The sequence below is a fragment of the Leopardus geoffroyi genome, chromosome A2 (assembly GCF_018350155.1).
Source record: "Leopardus geoffroyi isolate Oge1 chromosome A2, O.geoffroyi_Oge1_pat1.0, whole genome shotgun sequence".
In the NCBI taxonomy this organism is placed as follows: Eukaryota; Metazoa; Chordata; class Mammalia; order Carnivora; family Felidae; genus Leopardus; species Leopardus geoffroyi.
Window position 1 is genome coordinate 162,879,496 of NC_059331.1, and position 11,731 is coordinate 162,891,226.

The 11,731-nt window shown below is 56.9% G+C and overlaps 1 protein-coding gene across 9 annotated transcripts in view; it reads left to right on the plus strand.

Moving 5' to 3' along the window:
• Nucleotides 1–959: 959 nt before the first annotated feature.
• The window catches only part of ZNF775 (zinc finger protein 775), a 20,631-nt gene continuing 9,859 nt past the window's right edge, over nt 960–11,731 (plus strand). For 4 of the 9 annotated variants that reach the window (XM_045496114.1, XM_045496115.1, XM_045496116.1 and 1 more), the window contains exon 1: nt 1,010–1,104. The gene's annotated coding sequence lies outside the window, so the exon portion shown is untranslated. Of the gene's footprint in view, nt 1,105–1,393; nt 1,551–11,731 lie in introns of those variants that run through there. The other 5 variants (XR_006716644.1, XM_045496109.1, XM_045496113.1 and 2 more) reach the window with 5 other exon arrangements.

The following is an 11,731-nucleotide window of genomic DNA, read 5'->3' on the forward strand; positions in this document are numbered from 1 at the left end:
ACCCGCTTAACGGTAGATTTGTAGGAAGTCTCGGGGAGAGAGCGGCCAGCTTATGTTTTTAACAACCTCGTGTCTCAAAGGCAGTTTCTAGGCAGCTCCAGAGAGCATCCTGCCGGTGGGAGTTGACCTAGCTGGCTTGAGGCAGCACTGTCAGGAATCTCACTGGTACAAAGGAACCCTGGCTTCCAATTAGTGTGGGTAGAAATGAAAATTCTCTTTCCTGAAGATCCCCAGGAACAGAAGATCCTCCTTGGTCGTCTGGACCCTGCCTCTAAAAATCAGCAGTGGCACTCGACCTAAGAACGTGACCTCTTCAGACCGCTGTTTCTTGACGAGAAAGCGAGGGGGTTGGATTTAATGATGTCTCCGTCTCTCGCAGAGACCCCAGGATCGTCCATCACGCGCCCACGACGTGCCTGGGACAGCGCGGGGTGCGGAGGGCGATTTCTCTCGGGTCGCGCGAGACAAGTACTGCTTCTCACCCTAAGACTTGGTGTACCGTAGTGCCAAGTGCTACCACCATGTCACACGCACACTCGAGTGGGAGCGTCAGAGTGGGGTTTGTACGTCTCGTTCCACCGGATCCCGGCACCAAGAGCGGTGCGGGCGCGTCCCTGAGTCGGACGGATAGTTGCGGAACGACCGGATCGATCTGAGAGCGCGTCCGCGGGGCTGGAGCCGGAGGGAGAGCCCGGCGAGGGGAGCACCAGGGTGCCGCGGCGCCGCCCGGTCATCAGCACCCGGCCTCCCCCCCGTTCCCTTCCCTTTCGAGCCCTGGACTCGAGTCCGGAGCCGGCGGCCAAAGCGTTAACGCTGCGCGGGGCCCCGGGAGGCCCTGCGGGCACCGAGGTCAGCCCGCCCACGTGGGCTATTGGCTCAGGAGAACAAAGGGGCCGCCCCGCGGGCTTCTCCGATAGGGCGGAGCTGGTCATCTGAGCCGCTCAGCCAATCAGGCGGGGGGACGGCCCTGGGGATGGCCAGGCCCATTAACCAATCAAGAGCAGGTGCCCGCCCCGCCTGTCCCGGGACTGGCGGGGCCGGGGAGCCCAGTGCCCAAGTCGCCCCGGGGTGGCAGTTCCCGTTAACCTTAACCACAAAGTCAAGGTATTTATTCCCGTCTCCTCCCTCCGAGTCCCTCCGAATCCGGGCGGGAGGGGCGTGCGGAGGGACGGACCGTGCTGTGGGGCCAGCGTCCGGCCCGCTCCTCCCGCGCTGCCACCACCCAGCCTCGGGCTGGAGGCGGCCTCGGGGGTCTCGGGGTCCCCTGAGCCCCTGACGCCGCGGCCCCGAACTTTCCCCACCCCCACACAGCCCCTGGGGAAAGGGGCCCGGGTCGTGCGTGGAAGGGGCTGCAGGCCGGGGCAGAGAGCAGGAGGGGAGCGGGGCGTGAGAGCGGGAGGGACAGGGTGGTGAGCGGGGGGCTGATCCCTAGTCCCTCCGGGCGCGTTCTGCCCAGGCGCTGCCCGGAGGCTTGGGAGCTGTGTCAGCTGTGCGAAAGACCGAGCTTCTGGAGGGCAGGAACCCCAGTGCTCGCCGCAGAGTGACACAGAGTAGGTGCTTAATAAATGAGTAAATGAGTGGGCATAAACACTGGGAGTGCGAACAATAAGAGGGAAGCACCACAGAGTGCGTGCGTGTGTGTGCGTATGCGTGTGCGTGTGCGTGTGCGTGTGTGTGTGTGTGTGTGTGTTGGAGAGGCTCCATTCCAGGAAAATGGGCACCGGAGTCAAGACCTCAGTGGGGGTGGGGGTAGGAGCTGGGGGCTTCTTCCCCTGTAAAGGTGGAGGATGGATACAGAGATGCTGCCTCCTCCAGTCCTCTGGGTGGGAGGGAGCCTGGAGTGTGTCCTCGTCAGCCAGACCTGGGGTTGGGTGTGGTCAGAGCCCAAGAGCTTGAGGATGCCTGATGTCCAGCCTCCACTAATTAGCTGTTCTTTTTGGGTCCTTGTTCATCTGTAAAATGAACAGATTAGAGGGTAGAGTCTCCTTTCAACTCTAAAGTTCCATGATTCAGTGCTTCTAATCTGTTTTGGACTTAAATTTCTGTATTGTAAATGTTTCTTTATTAGAATTTTCATTCATGGTTTACAACACGTGGGACCTTGGGCTGGATGTTGGGGAGAGAGAAATACTCCCTGATGAGATCTTTATAGTCTTGTTGTGGAGACAGATGCATTATTATTATGCTTTTTAATGTTTATTTATGTTGACAGAGAGTGAGAGCAGGGGAAGGGGAGAGAGAGGGAGAATGAATCCCAAGCGGGAGCCCGACTCAGGGCTAGAACCCATGAAGTGTGAGATCATGACCTGAGATGAAACCAAGAGTCGGTTGCTTAGCTGACTGAGCCATCCAGGTGCCCCCAGACGAATTATTATTCCATGTACATGATATTGGGTTGGGCAGGTGCACAGGTCAAACAGAAGGGCCCCTAACTGAGGGTGGCATACCCTGAAAGGCTTCTAAGTCCAAGTGATCCCTGATCTAGGCTGGGCAGAGAAGTGCTGGGCAAGAGTGTTCCAAGACTGGTCGTGGGCGAGCCAAGATGCTACAAGGTCAGGGAGTCACATGTTGGGACAATAGGGAGCTGGGAGGCAGTGAGGAGAGGCGAGCAGAGGCCAGGCTCTAAATGGTGTTGCCAAGACATTTTTAGCTGAACCTGCCAGTGGTGGGGACCCACTGGGATATTTTAAGCAAAGTAGTAACCTGTCCTCACTGTCATTTTAGGTAAAGTTTTTGAGTTCTGGGTGCTGAATGGATTGGAGGGGCAAGAGAAGCTATAAAACTATAAAGCTACCGTCTTTGGGCAAGAAAAGGGAGGCCTGACTGAGGTGGGGTTGTAGGATCTTGCAGGCACTAAAAATAGCATCAGTACAACTTCGTGACCGGTGCATTGGGACAGTTGCACTTCGTGGTAGTGACAAGTGGCCGTGGTGTTGGGAGGCCTGATGAAGACCCTTTGTCCCCGCTGGAGAGACAAGGGCTACCCGGGACAAGGTGCAGAACTTCATGGAGGTGGTCTGACCCATGCACTTGCCCCTAGTGAGCGTTAAGCTGAGGAATCCAAGATTTCCTAGCGCAGGGGTGGCTGGGAGGGAAGAGTGTGGTTGGGGTGTGCAGAAGGAGACCTTAGGTCTAACTCTTTGAGGCAAGGGATGTCACCTCAGGGCTTTGCTTTCTTCATCTGACAAGTGGGGTGGCACTCCTTGCCCTTTCCAAGCTCTTTTGAATGAAGCAGGGGGTGCGGAAAGGTGTTTATAAATGGAATCGTGGCATCTGTTCAAAGTGTTGTTAGCAGTCAGTTTCATCCCTTGCCTTCAGATCGGGCGACGGAGGTCCCCAGGCCCTGGCAGCCTCCTGAGTCTTGGACTTGGGGCTGAGGGATCTCCTCTAAAGGGAGATGGGTGAACAGAGACTGGGGCTGTGAATGCCACAGGTGAGGGACAGGCACGGGGGCAGGGAGGTGGGGGTGGGGCAGTCCCTGCAGAGGTGCCAATGTTGGGCAGGTGAGGGCAGAGGTCCTGGAAGGAGGGCCCTCTGAGACTGGCCTGGGGTGAAATCCTGGACCTTGGGGAGGTGGGCAGGCATGAGAGGATAAGGCAGCTGCCTGGGCTGTCTATGGACCTGGTTCCCTGGGAATGCTGCCGGAAGGAACCTGAAGTCACTAAACGGGGCTGTTCTTACCAGGCAACCCTCAGGTGCAGTTCTTACAATGTGGAAGGCAGGGAGGGGGCGAAGGCAATGCAGTGACCTAAAAATAATTTGTCTTGCACTTTGTGAACGTTCTTCAGAGTCTTTCACACTGTTTTTCCTCCTTGCTTGATTCAACAGTTCTATACACAGGAACAGGTGTTCTTGTTTTCCAGATAACCATTTAATAATTTCTGTGGCCTCGTGGCCCGCCCTTTCCCCTTGCTCCCCACCTCTGACCCCTCTTCTAGGACTGAGGACCCTGTGTTTGGGAGACTGAGGTCTGAAGATGCTGGAGTAGAAGCAGGAGAAGGGGCGGGGGTTGGAAGAAGTTGCGTGGGACACCCACACCGGACCCGGGGCTGAGTGAGATCTGAGGAAGACGGAGTGGAGGCCCAGGAGAGGCTGGGGAGTCCTGTGGGAGTCACAGAAGGAGGTTGAGCATGCTCACGTCGGGGTGTGGGATGGAGGTGGGCCTCTAGGTGGTGGAGGAGACACCTCCCAGGTCTGAGCTGGGACCTCTGGGCCTGCTTGTCTGTCTATGGGCCCTGGGGCCATGTAAGGTAGGAAGCAGGTGTCCTGGGGCCCTGAGAGCAGTTGGGCTGTGTTTCTGATAAGATTTTATATCCACTGTTTTGTGTGTCCTCCTTGGTCATAAACTCTGGATGAGAGGAAGGTGGGAGGTCTGCTATCCAGGGGCCTGAAACCTGGAGAGAGCTGACCATCCAGAGTCCAGCCGGGACACAACCCCAGGGTGCCGGCCTTGTACAGGAGTGGCATTTGTAGGACTGGCCTTGGGGGAGGGCCCAGTGGCTTTGGAACAGGTCCTGGGAGACAGGCTCCGCCAACACCCTGTCCACAACAGAGCTGAAGCTTTGAGCCTCAGACCAGCAGAAGCATCCAAGGCTTCTAGTCCGGTCCTCCTACCTGTCAGTCAGCAACCCCAGCTCCCAGCCCTGCCTTCCTTACCACTGCCCACAGGGCCATCTCCGCCCCTACCCTGTTAGGCACCCGCACCCACCCCACAGGAGCCTCTCCTCCCCCAGGGCCGCTGAGGGTCCAGTGACCTGCCATACGTGGAGCTGTGCGCGGCCTTGAGGTAGTCGCGACAGTAAAATCTGGGCACGCCCTCTTCCTCCCGCCAGGCCCGCTCACGCTGGTGAGCAGGGCTGGGGGTGACTGAGTGGGCGTCGGAAGCCTCTGAAGATTCTGAAGCAGCTGGAGGAGTAAAGGTTTAGGAAGAGTGAGCGGCAGTGGCCCTTTGGAGAGGGCTGAGGGAGTGGGGAGTGGGTTGTTCTCAGTCCCTGGGAATGGAAGAGAGAGAGAGAGAGAGAGACCGCTGGCGTGTAGGCTTCGGGCAGCTTATGTAGTGTTCCTGCAGCTTTGTCTCATTCGGTGCTCGAGACAAACCTGGGGAGCAAGCCTTTCAGTCACCTTCACCTTAGGAACCTGAGGCCAAGAGGCAAAGTGGCTTACCAAGGACAGGTGGTTTAGGACTCAGGGCCCTGATCCCCAGTCTGGGCGTGACATGGGCCCGATGTGAGAGACCGGGTCCTGAGAAGAGGGGCAGGCTTTGGGAGCAGACCCGGCCGAGGGGCCAGCCCTGTGGGGCTCAGGGTCGCAGGGGAAGGGTTTGCTGCTTCCTCTTGGGCTAGACCCCCTGCAGGACTGGCCCTGGGAGGGGGCTTTTGCTGCTCTGGGCTTGCTGAGCAGACCCCAGTGCTCCCATCTGTGGCTTCCTGGGTGGATCCGACTTCTCCCCAGCCAGCGACAGCCTGGCTGACCTCATCCCGTCCCTTCCCCCAGCGCAGGTGACCTAACAGGTGGCGGTCCCCCATCATGCTACCGTCTCCCTGAGATCCCTTTCTCAAGCAGTGGGCAGTTGGGAGGATCGTGAACGTGCGAGGATACTCGCGTCCTGCAAAGATCCACATTTCCACTTTCACGAGCACACCGTGCCCTGCTTATGTGGTTCGCCCTGGCGCACGCTGGTCTCTGTGGGTCTGCAGGTGTATCTCTGGGTTTCTAAACACCTCGGTTTCATCGTACTTTGCATATAGTTTTGCAACTATGATCTCAGGGATGAGAGTCTCCGGTATTGTATTTGCGCACCTTTGGACTTTTGTTTACACAGCTGTGTTAGATGTTAGATACGGTGGTTTCTGGATGTGTTTGTGTGTACATTTAGTGTTCATATCAGCTTCTTCTCGGATGCCTGTGATTGCCGTGTGGTAGATGAAAACATCCACTGATATTGACTGAAATTGGATTCCCAGGCAAAAAACATCATCAACTTGTCCTGAGATCGTGGTCATTAGTGACCAAGGACTGAGGCCAGAGGAGCCCGCTCTGCACTCCTTCATTTGTTTTCTCCATTCATTTAATCATTCATTCATTCATTCATTCATTCATTCAGTATACAGGCATACCTCGGAGACGTCACGTTCATTCCCAGACCACTGCAGTAATGCAAATACTGGGATAAAGTGAATCAGGTGAATTTTTTGGTTTCTCGGTGCATACCAAAGTTATGTTCACACTATATAGTAGTCTGTTACCTGTGCAGTAGCATTATATATATGTTATGTCTAAAACAACAATGTACACGCCTTAATTAAAAAATAACTTCATTGCTAAAAAATGCTAACCATCACCTGAGCTTTCAGCAGGTTGTATCACTGATCACAGATTGCCATAAAAAAAATACAACAATAATGGAAACGCTTGAGATATCGTAAGAATTACCGAAATGTGACGCAGAGACACAAAGTGAGCAGATACTGCTAGAAAACGTTGTGCCAATAGACTTGCTCAGTGCAGATTTGCCGCAAACCTTCGGTTTGTAAAAAAAAAAAAAAAAAAAAATGCAGTATCCGTGAAGTGTAAGAAAACAGCGCAATGAAATGAGGTGTGCCTATAAATCGAGCATATCAGGGACTGGGCAGGGCAAGCCCAGAGCTTACGGTCCAGCGCAGTGCCGTCCAGCAGAGCTTTGTGAACACGGGGATGTCCTCCGCTGTCCATACGGTAGCTCGAGCGCCATGAGGCCTTGGAGCACTTGAAATGTGGCCAGTGTGATTGAAAAACTGAATTTAAACTTGAATCTATGTAAATCTGAATAACCACATGTGGGTACAGAAGCCAGACTCCTGAAAACGAGGGATTGGAAGTTTAAGGTTTGGGTAAGTCCTGCCCTTTCTCCCAGGAGGCAGCGTGGTTCAGGAGAAAGCACTCTGGCTGGGGCAGGCTGACCCCTCTGGCTCTGGTACCTACTAACTGGGTGGCCTTGAGCAAATGACTTAACTTCTCGGAGCCATGGCCCCTGAGCCGAAATTGGTTGTGAGGGCTGAAATGGGCGACGCCGGCTAAGTGCTCCGTAGGTAGTGGCTGTCTCCCTGGCCGTAGTGGAGTCTTGGCTGACCACCCGTTCTTTCCACAGCCACATCAATGTCAAGATCTCAGGGAAGTCCCGCACTCCCCTCAATAAACGAGGTTAGGAGAGGCAGAACCTCCGTTCCCAGGGGACATTCTGAGAGCATCTGCCCAGAGCGGGGGCTGGCTGGAGCCTGTGCCCGCCGGGCCACCCCCTTGCAAATGCTGTCCCGAGCCACAGTCTGGAGTCCCGTTCCCCGGGCATGTGACCTGTGTGAGCCAGCACGGTGGGTCGGGGCAAGGAGATGAGAAGTGGTGCCTGCCCACAGGGAAACAGGACCCGAGGAAATAAAGCTGGGAGCGGGCCAGGTGGATGAGAGCATGTGGCGGCCAGGGTGGGAGGCTGGGCGGGTGGGCCATCCACTGCGGAGTGGGTGGGATCAGGCCAGCTGAGGGGTGGGAAAGATGGGGTTAATGGAAGCGGAGGATTCGGGAAGCATGGCAGTCTTGCTGGTGTGGCAGAGGGGGTCGGCTTGATGAGGAGGGGGCACTTTGGGAAGAGCGGTTTCCGGGGGGGCGGGGATTCTTGGGGGAGCAGTGGTGGGTGGTGAGGAGCTGGGCGTGGCTCTGGGGGAAGCTCATGGCTGAGAAGGGCCTGGGAGCTGGGCCTTTGGCCAGGGTTTGGGGAGATGCCACCCCCTCCAAGCCTCCGCTCCTGGCACGTGGCCAATCCCCACGCCACCAGTGACAAAGGACACGGGAGGTGCCATCCGGTTCTTCCTGCCTGAGGCCTGATCTGTGAAGAAGGCTGTGCTTGGCTGCTGGAAAAAGCTCCAGGGGCTGAGGTTGGGAGCATGCGGGGAGACGTGGCCATGTCCCTGCGCTGCCCCTCGCATCTGTGGCCTTTCTCTTCACCCCAGCTGCTGTCCGCCCCCCTCCCTGCCCCCACGTTTCTGCTGAGAGCAAAGCCCCTTTGTTACCTTCCCCTGCCCCCAAACCTCACCACCTGCTGCAGGGCACAATCCCCGCTTTGTGTGGTCTGGCCTTGTCATGCAGCTGCCCCCCCCTCCAGCCCTGGAGGCCTCTCTTTGGGGGGCTGTCATCCCAACTGCAGCCTGACCCAGTGTGGGGAGGGCCGGGCCCAGAGCCAGGTGCTGGGAAGGGGGAGGTGACCAGGGGTTTGTCCCCAGATCCACAGAACTTGCTGAGCAGGGAGGGGGGAGGTCCTTGGAGACTGGGGTGAGGGCCCTGCACGACAGGCCAGGCGAGCAGCCTTCAGGGACTCGGTGTGGGCACTGGTGGGGGTGGCGGGTCAGCCTCGTTTCCTTCTGTTTTCTGGGCAGGCTGCACTCCAGGCCAGGTCAGGTGAGCCGTGTGTCAGGGAGGGTGGGGGAGTGGTGGGTAGGAAGGGGCAGGCAGAGCAGTATAGCAGGGCGGAGGCAGAAGAGAAAAGCTTAGAAAGGGCACAGCTCAGGGTGGCCTGGCAGACAGACCTGCAGAGACGTGGCCACACTAGGAGACTTTCCACCGTTTGGCCTCCTCCGGGTTTTACCTGCAGGACACCTGCTGGCCTGTTTTCCAGACACATCCCACCTGAACACCCAGTTGGAGATGGGCCCTCAATACCTGGGGGCCTGCCCCCCATTGCTGTCCTCTGTGCCTCCCCTGTCTCCTCGGGTCCCCTTCCCTCTGATCCCACTCTGCTGACTCGGACCACACCCTGAGCCCTAGTGTGGCTGGGGCAGAAAGAAGGACCCTGGGACACGGGAGGGGCTGCTCTGTGGCTCGCTGTGAATTATCTACCAAGAATTGAAGCCTTTCTGCCACCTGAGGTGATTTTTAGGTCCTAAGATTCCTTGGAAGACAGAATGGATCAAGGAGCACTGATCTAATCGGGCTCAAGGGTGTTGTGTATGGCTTTTGTGAATGAGGCCGGGTCCTAAGCTCTGTCCTCACCTTGAATTGTGGCCCCGGGGGCTCTGGCCCCTCTGAGTTTTCCCCGAACTGAGGTAGCCTCCTCCTTTGTCAGCCCTCTGAACCTCTTTAGGGGGCCATTGTATCTCCAGCGGGTGGGAGGCTTCCCCAAGGCTGGGACACACAGGAACCCCGGAGGGAAGAGGGGGCGTGAGGGCAGGTGCCTCAGCATCCATCAGGGTCCTCCCGGCGGGCCTTCTCCTCCCGTCTTTGACGCCCGCTTTTTCTCTGCACCACCAGCATGTTTTAGTGTCTGTAGGAAACCACGGTAGGAGCGCACGGCAGACCCCTGTTGGGGAAATAGAATTAAAAACAAAATCTCCTGCCAAGTCAGAAAAGCTCCCACAAAAGGAGGAGAGAAAGAGAACAGTTTTTTTTTTTTTTTTTCCGATTGAATAAGCATTAAACCAGAAAGAGCTGCACATCACAGGCAATCTGCTAAGAGATCAGGAAAACAGAAAGAGATCTCACCCTGTTACACAGCCCAGCAGATGCGTGCGCGCACGTGTGTGTGTGTGTGTGTGTGTGTGTGCGCGCGCGCGCACACACACACGCTCAAGATAAAGTGTAACTAGTCTTCGGGCAAGAGCACTTCCTCGATGGTACCATTTGTCACCCGTAGTTCATCCTGAATTCACCTGGTGATTGGGGTAGCCACCTGTGTTTGCTAATTGCCTTCATGCAAAGGAAAAATGCACGGCTCCTATCTTTATGGCAGGAGGTGGGTTTGCAACTTGGAGCCAGGCGACCGCAGAAGTCAGGTTCCCATCCTCCCTCCTGTGGGCAGCGGGACCCAGGGTCACCATCTCCCGTGATGTTTAGGTATCAGAGAGGTGGCTCTCAGGGCCTTGGGAAAGAGGCCTGGGCTGCAAAGCTGGCAAGAGGCTTGTGGTAGCTTTTAAAAAGATTTGCGTGCATCTCTAAGGGGCAGAGAAAAACTCACAATGACAACTGTTCTCAAGTAAATGCTGTAAAAGAAAAGGGAGGGGCCTCTTTCCCTTTGTGCCCCAGGGAAAATTATTTACCTATTTAAAAAAGTTTTTTTTTTTTTAACATGTATTCATTTTTGAGAGACAGAGAGACAGGGCATGAGTGGGGGAGGGGCAGAGAGAGAGACACACACACAGAATCCGAAACAGGCTCCAGGCTCCGAGCTGTCAGCACAGAGCCCGACGCGGGGCTCGAACCCACGAACCGTGAGATCGTGATCTGAGAGGGTCAGACGCTTAACCGACTGAGCCACCCAGGTGCCCCGATTTACCTATTTTTTTAATTCATTTTTGCCCTTTGCCCCTGCCCCCACCTCTCTGGGCAGGGCCCAGGTTCCCAGCCTGGATCCCTGTCGGGGAGTGGCTGTTGGAAGGGGACCTGGGAGAGGGGAGGGGGACGCCCTTGGGATGGGGCTGCTCGAGGGCCGAGGTGAAGAGCAGGACACGGCTTTTCGTGAGGTGGCCGAGCCGCGGCAAGGAAGCTCTGACTGTGACCTGGAGAAGCCCCTCTGTAGCGGCAGGTGGGGGGGGGGAGCCGAGCATCTGGGCTGCGGGGGGCAGACGCCCCAGGTCCTCACTCGGGCCTTTGCGAGCCTAGGTGCTGAGCGGGTATGGGTGTGTGAAACAAGATCCCCGTCCCTAGGAGGGGCAGGCCAGGGAACCGTGCAGAAGCCCCCGGGCTGCGGCACCCCCTCCGAGTACGGGGCAGCCTCTGCACCCGAAGTGCCCGCTGGGCGGGGGCTCCCTCCCGGACCCAGATTCAGCAGTGAGCACAAAACGGTCCTGAGCTCTCCGTGGCGGGGGATGGCAGGCACATACATACCACGTCAGGTGGTGGAAAGTCACGGAGGAACGTGGAGTGGAGTTAGGGCTGTGACTTTGTACACAGTCATAGCCTGGGGAGACCACTCCGAGGACGTTTAGGCAGAGACCTGAGAGGCGGCGCGGGGCTCCGGGGTAGAGCCTCCCGGGCAGACGGGCAGCATGTGAGGTGTAAAGCCTGGGGCCCCCCAGCAGCGCGATGTGTCCCTGACAGTGAGCCGGTCAGGGTGTGTCCAAAGCCTTGAGCATTAAAGAAAGAAAAGGTGGGGGAGGGGCGCCTGGTTGGCTCAGCCTGTTGAGCCTCTGACTCTTGATTTAGGCTCAGGTCACGATCTCACGGTTTGTGAGTTTGAGCCCGAAGTCGGGCTCTGTGCTGACAGCGTGTAGCCTGTTTGGGATTCTCTCTTGCCCTGTCTCCCTCTCTCTCTCTGATTCTCCCCTACTGGTGCACGTGCGTGCTCGCTCTCTCTCTCTCTCTCTCTCTCTCAAAATAAATAAACTTAAAGGAAAAGAGACGAGCCCCAGATTGGTGAACTCTAACCAGCACCCCATGTGGCCTGTGTGTGATTTCACGTGGAATAGGGGTGGAAGGGGACAGCAGAGGGGCCGGTGATTTGGGAGGGTCAATTCTGCCTTCCAGGGTGTCTTCACGACCACTCAGGAAGGTCTCTGGACTCAGCTGAGTTTCCTGGGGTGGTGTCTCTCACGCCCTCCCCTGCCGGTATTGGGCCCGTGGGCGTGAGGCTCCGGTCTGGGAGTTAGAAGACATGGGGCCTCACCGGCGCCACTGTTCAGCCACCCCTGTGACTCGGGGCATGTCAGTGGCCCTCCCTGGCCTCAGTTTCCTCCTCATAAAATGAGAATAATTCCTGCCTAGCAGGTAAGTG